The sequence below is a fragment of the Lactuca serriola genome, chromosome 4 (genome assembly GCF_051521515.1).
Source record: "Lactuca serriola cultivar US96UC23 chromosome 4, Lser_US96UC23_V15, whole genome shotgun sequence".
Lineage (NCBI taxonomy): Eukaryota > Viridiplantae > Streptophyta > Magnoliopsida > Asterales > Asteraceae > Lactuca > Lactuca serriola.
The window spans coordinates 251,681,420-251,688,503 of record NC_136411.1 but is presented as its reverse complement, the minus strand read 5'-3'; the positions used below and the strand labels follow the sequence as shown (position 1 = coordinate 251,688,503).

At 30.5% G+C, this 7,084-nt stretch overlaps 1 long non-coding RNA gene across 1 annotated transcript; it reads right to left on the bottom strand.

The window, feature by feature from the left end:
• Positions 1-1,042: 1,042 nt before the first annotated feature.
• LOC145096921 (uncharacterized) lies at positions 1,043-2,048 on the bottom strand. The gene is made up of 2 exons (XR_013704163.1): positions 1,390-2,048; positions 1,043-1,299 (listed from the first exon to the last, which is right to left on the bottom strand). It is a non-coding gene; the product is annotated as an uncharacterized LOC145096921 (long non-coding RNA).
• Between the last annotated feature and the right edge of the window lie 5,036 nt (positions 2,049-7,084).

Genomic DNA, 7,084 nt, shown 5'->3' with positions numbered 1-7,084 from the left:
TATCCATTTGGATGTTGATGAACATTACATGCAACATAAGGGGGAGCTTGGTTCACAAAAGTATGGAAAGAAAGGTAAGAAGAAGGCTTATTCTGGATCCTCTAAAAGTGAACATTCTAACTAATCATTATCTAAACTTCACACACATATACACGAGGATAATGTTTCTTGAGTGATTTTTTAATCTATATATTGAATTCCAGCCGAAAGATGTTATACATAATGTTTCATCATTTTATTCGATTAATAATCTTTCTTTTTATGATTGTATGTAATTGCATTAGTATCTTAATAAAATAGTTATTATCTACAATAATCTTCTATCTTAAAAGGCAATTTCTTGTTAATCCATTTGGCAGCCTGATCAAATGCATTAGTTTAATACTATATATCCCAAGGTTCTAAATAACGTAAGGCGTGACTTGGCGGCAATGTCAAACCTCAAGCTTTTCTGAGCCTTGGCGAGTCATGGCGTTTGTAAGGCGTAACTTAAGGCGGCAATTTTTTTATAATTAATATTTTTATATGTATTTTCAACTATTATTCATTTTTATACACATATATAAGTTAAGGCGGCGTTTTGGCAAAGCTTGGCGGCAGCTGCAAGCCTTGGAGTCGTGGCGCACCATGGCGGAGCCATGACGAGCTTTTTAAAACCTTGATATATTCTATACCATACAACATTATTTTTAGAGAAATTAAATATTCTTTTACTTTTGTTTCTATAAATCCTTCTATCAATTTAAATAATAACATATGTCATATTAATATTTTAAAATATCATTAAATCAGTATTAAATGTTATATATGTCACTATTTAATTGGGTAGGAGAATTTGTAGGAATAAAAAATAGACGGATATTTTATTTCTCTTATTTTTATGTTAACACTTTCTTTTAGTCGGCGAAATAGCATTTATCTATAAAATACTTGGAGAAAAAAAAAAAAAAAAAACTTTAATATGCATAAACAAATAGTTGTAGTTTTTCTAAAAGTCTAGCAACTCAATTATTATATATTTCAATAATTAAGCTAAAAAAAAGGAAACAACACAATAAATAGTTTGATATATAACAAATTAAGAATAATTGAAAATTACAATGAACAAATTTTACAAAATTAAATTACGACCTTGCCCACTTTACTTTGCGTCTTCTATTCCAACGACATCCAGCCATATCGGAAAACAGTACACCACCGGAACTGACATAATCATTCATATTTCATTCCCTTCCACCGGAGTTGGATCCACCATCGCCGACATCATCATTCATTTACTTATCTTACCTTGTAAATGATCTAAACAAAAAAAAATATTAATATGATACAACATAATCGGAGTAACTGTATGATCTTTGAATTTGGGTATAGCTCAGATCAGAGACCAACTTGATCAGCTTCGGAATTTACTGCTGCCATCGTCGAAATTGTGAGCGTAACTATGGGAGTTGTAGCGAACTGTCTGAGGGAGGCCGACATTATCAGATCTGACGAGTCTCCGGATCTCGGATTTAACCTTGAAGAAGACGTGTCTCCAGCTTCCTTTATCATGGGATCTGAGAACGGAGGTTTCCTCTTGATTAAACTCCAGATCCTGTGCGAATATGGGTTTCCTCGAGAGGATCCATCCCCATCCCCGATCCCACCAGTTTCTGACTGAGGTAGACGTGGATTCCCCCATTGATGAAACGGATTTGGAGCGGCGCATCGCCCATGCGGTTGCAGCTGAGGTGGTGCCGGAGATGGAAGAGGGCTGGATCCGTAAGGACATGGAGGAGAGTCTCCGGCGGATGCCGGCAACCACCGACGATGGATCGTTTGAAGAGGTGTTGTAAGATTGAGAAACAGGGAGAGATCTCTCCCTCTGTAACATAGAAGTCATGGTGTTGATGAAAACTGGAAATTGAATGGATGTACGATGATATAATGGTGGCGAAAGCAAGATTACAGGGTGTTTTTTTGTTTATTAATTTGAAGGGGGAGAATAAGAAAGGTGTTATTTTCCATGATCAGGATGATACACAATGTTTTAAAAACCGATTTTTTAATCGAACCCGGTATGGTGGTTGGTTTTTGGTTCAACCGGTTTAACTGGTTCGACCGCCGGGTGAGCCGATTTCTATATTTTTCATGTTTTTTTATTTTATTTTCCTACGTATAAATACATATAGAAATTATGAATTTGATGTTTACAAGTTCAAACATTAAAAATACACATAAAAATAAATTGTAGATGAATCCAAATATATTAAAATAACACATAACCATAAGTTTAGTGTTTTACATCAATCCGTATACGTCAAAATGAAAAATAAAGTATAATACCGAAACGAAATATAATTTTTGATGAATACAAACACATCAAATGAATTTATAACATTTACCATATGTTTTTATTTAAAAAAAAAAAAAACTAAATAGATTTGAAAAAAATCACCAAAGTTTATTATGTAAATAGTTATTTTTCATGTGTTTTTATTCAATTTAACCATTTCAACCGGTTTATTTTGACCGGTTCAACCGGTTTTTTCTAAAAACCGGTCGGTTCAATCCGATTCAGAAATCAATGTAAAACCGGTTATAGTTGAACCGCTCCTTCTCCCGGTTCTCGGTCCAACCGGTTCGACCGGCCGGTTTAAACCGGTTTTTACGATATGTCACACCTTTTAAATCATCCAACTATTTTTTATATTTTTTTGTGAAAAAACGGAATGAAGTCCGAATTTATCTGAAAAAATGTCCCTTGTAATTACCGGTTTCGGTCTTTATTTCACTAAAAGAATAAACATAAAATCCAAATCATATTATGTCCTCACCCACCAAATACAAAAACTTTGTAGCCATTTTTTTTACTCGATGATAAAGTTGCTGAATCTACATTCTCTCTTACTTATTCGGTCAAAAACATTGTTATTCATACGAGGAGGAAGGTTTGAAATCAAGCCAATTTGATGAATCATCTCTTACTTATAGAGGCCCAACGAAATCCACATCGAGGTTTAGGTTTGATCTGCGTGATACAAATGAGATATTTGTTGAATTTTTATGTAGATCTGATGGCGGTGGTGGAGGCGAAGGCGGAGGCGACGATGGGAGGAACAAATGGATTCCATGTGGGTTGTTGAAGAATTATAATCAAAAGAGTGGAGGAAAACAGAGACGGTGGAGAATAAACTTAGTTGTAGTTTGGAGGAGCTTATAAAGGTTCCAAACGTACAATGAAGATTTTGAGAATTGTTCTTGATGATTCCTGGTATGGCCTTTTAATCCAACATACTTTTTCACCTCTTGCATCAATTTTGAGTTTAGGATTCCATTGATGAAACCTAGATTTCTTCACTTTGAAGTTGGGTTTTTGTTGCTGAACTCTTCTATATTTGGAAACGAAATTAAATATGTTAATTCTAAACACTAATATTGGAATTCCAATTGCAGCTTCATAAAGGTTCCAACGACCACCCAGAATCTCCTTTTCATCGTCATCCTCTCGGTTTACAGGTCTGGTCTGACGTGATTTCTGAAAGAAAACAAGATCGTTGTGGACTCAAGGTAGTCGTGGGGGTTGTTGTTGAATACAGAAAAGGGAATGGTCGGCTTAAAGATGGCGTTCGGGATATAAGTTTCATTTTTATTGTCGGAGGAGGTTTCAATTCAAGTGAGTGAGTCGGCAGAGGGAAATCATCCTAAAAGGTTTCTTTTGTCACCGGTGGGTGAAGCTACAACGAAGAAAAGGGGACGACGATGAGGGGTTTTCAGGGATGATGGATGTGGGGTCATATACCATTGGGCACCAGAGGGGATAATAAGGAAGGTAGCGGTGGTGTCTATTGTTTCTTCCCAAGATCCATGGTGATGGGTAGCTTTAAATTTATACATTTATTTAATTAAATTCAATGTCAGCTAGAAACTGACGGATCGCTTCATTTGTTTGATAATGGTTTAATTGACACCGATTTTACAACTTTAGCGACCTATTTCGCCAAAAAAAAAACCTTGACGACCATTCCGACAAAAACAAAAACTTTGTTGTGTTACAATGACATTTTCCCCATAATATTACATTAGGAAAATGATTTACCAGGGTAATAATATTTTGTCTATATTTAATCAATTTTTTTTTTACATATTTTACCATTTAACAAGTTAAATTGTTAAATGTATACAAAAAATAAAAATTATATAAATGTTAACAAAATGAAAAGGTGATTCCAAGTTTTATTTTCAAAACATCCATAGTGATTGGTTATTGATCTCATTTATAGTTTTTTGATTTGACAAATCAATTTTCTACTAATTTATTAAAAAAATTTACTTTCATAAATATTAATTAATAATTGACCAATTTTAAAATTTTCTTTTAAATTAGTAAATATATTTTTACTTTTGTGAAATATTTTATATAACATCTTATATTTTTTTTCTTTTGTTTTTAAACATATGCAATATTTTTAAAGTAAATAGTATCTAACAATATAATTAAATAAGTTAAATATGTAATAATAAGTATGTAAGGTCTTTTAAAAAACTAAAAAGAAAATATTACGTAGCAAATAAAAAAAATTAACAAAATTATAATGTAAATTTTTTAAAAGTATTACAACTTTTATATACTTTTTATTAGAAGCTTATAAGACTTTTTTTTTAATACAATGGTCTAAACTTGTATTTAACAAAAATATTTTAAAATGTTAATAAAAATATTAAAATGTTATATAAAATCTATGAAGCGTTTTAAAAATGTTATAAAAGAAAGTTTAGAAAGAGTTATATTAAAGTTATAAAAAAATTGCAAAAAAATGAAAAAAAAATTGTAAGAAAAGTTTAAAACATTTAGAAAATAATTGGCTTAAAAACAATTGTATGAAAATTATATGAAAGTATAAAAAAAGTTTAAAACAAAAACCCTTTTAAGGTTAGTTTCGCAGATTTAACCGGTATTTTCCTTTTTCATTAGCTTTGTCAAAATATTGAGACTTTTGTGAAAATTACCCAATAACCAAAATAATATGACTTTTCTAAAAATTACCATTGAATTAATTGATATTATTATTAACAAATCATTTTTAAATATACCAATTATTTTTATTATAAACAAAGAAAATACATTTGTTGCTAATTTCTATGAATAGAGAGGTAAACTAAGTACTTATCTATTGTTTGATGACCACTTCGAACTCTCTACATTCCTCCTATGAATCTTTGTAGGTGTCATGGTGACATGTACTGTGTAATTGTTGCTCTAATGTTGGTGTTCCTCTTATATTCTTTAACCTAAATACCACCCAACATACACACCTAACATGGTAACAACCATCGACTAATATATATGTATCGAATTTGTAAAGTAAATCATGAATGACAATTTATATGGAACCTGGTTAAAGGTGATTATCTATTTCGAAATGTCATTCAAAATTCACTTTTCACTATTGATAGATTTGTGTAATTCGATGGTTGTTATCAGGTAATGTATAGAGGTTAGGTGATAGTTAGGTTAAAGAACATAATGAAAGATTTATAGGTTCAATAATCATTTTGTAATGATAGTTTCTAATATCATGTGATTCTATAGCATCACACCTTATAGCATAGTACGTCTCACCATGACACTCACAATGATGCAAAGGAACATAGAGAGTTTGAAGTGGCCAGCAAACAATAAAATGGTACTTATGCTGTGTTTTGTGCGTCACAACTAGCTGAAAAGCTAGCTTATTTTTCGAGCTTTTTTAAGTTGTCGTGTTTGGCAAGCCAAAAAGTAGCTTATAAGCTAACTTTTTCAAAAGCTAGCTTATAAGCTAACTTTTTCAAAAGCTACTTAGATTAACTTTTTAGAAGCTTTTTAAAAAAAAAAAAATTCAAATACACCCCTTAATTTATTATAAAAACACATTATTTTAAATGGCCTTTTATGTCATTTCACATTTTTTAGCTATCTTTTCAGCTAGTTTTACCAAACGTTATTTTTTATCAGCTAGCTTTTCAGTTATTAGCTAGTTTTTGATTTAACAACTACCTTTTCAACTATCAGTTAGCTTTTCAGCTAACAACTAGCTTTTCAGCAAGTACGCCAGATATAACCTTAGTCCACCATTATATTCCTAAAAATTAGCAACAAATGCATTTCATTTATTTATAATAAAAAAATATTTGTTATATTTATAAATGATTTATTAATAATAATATTCATTAATTTCATGGTACTTTTATGAGAAATATCAATATTTTGGTTATTAGGTAATTTTTAAAAAAAGTCTCAATATTTTGTCCAAACTAACGAAAAAGGATAGGACATCGGCTAGATCTACAAAACCGGCGATTTTTTTTTTAAGTTTTAGCTAGTATTTTGTGTTTTTCTATAAACAAAATTTAGTTTTGCACTTTTTTATAATTGAAGTAAAATACTTTTTGAAGATTTTCCTTTACTTAACATCGATCCATCCGAAATTGAAGCTAATGCGGTACAAACTTGTCACTAATTTAGTTTAGAGTGTCCATACTAAATGATCATTATTAAATCTTTTTAGTGGTGTTTTAAATATCTTTTATAGTTAGATCAACGTTTAGTAATAACTAATAAGACTACGATCTCGAATGAGAAAGAGACCTAAAGTTAAATTTGTATTATGGTAACTTGTGTTTACATTGACAGACTTAATATGATTGTTGTGCTCATGAAAAACAAGTTTAAATGAAAATAAATTTTTTTGTTACATAAGTAAATAATTAACTTTAATTTATATTAATTCATCCAGATCACATAAACCAATTTAATTAATCAAACAATGAAAATTACAAATGAAAAGTCACGTATAACGATAAAATACACATTAATTTTATCACCAAATTACATCTATTTACAAGTTAGCTCTTTTAGTATTACTGATACTATCAGTAAAGTCACTTTGTCCACTATTAATGTTTGTTCTAAAACATTTATTTTTCTTTGGCTCTTGCTACTTATGTTTATGTTCCGGCTTCTCATCATAAAAGTAAGACATAACAATCTCGATCGTTATACAATATATGTTAAATGTAAAGAGGTGAAATAAATAGATATTCGTATGTCACAATCAATTTTAAT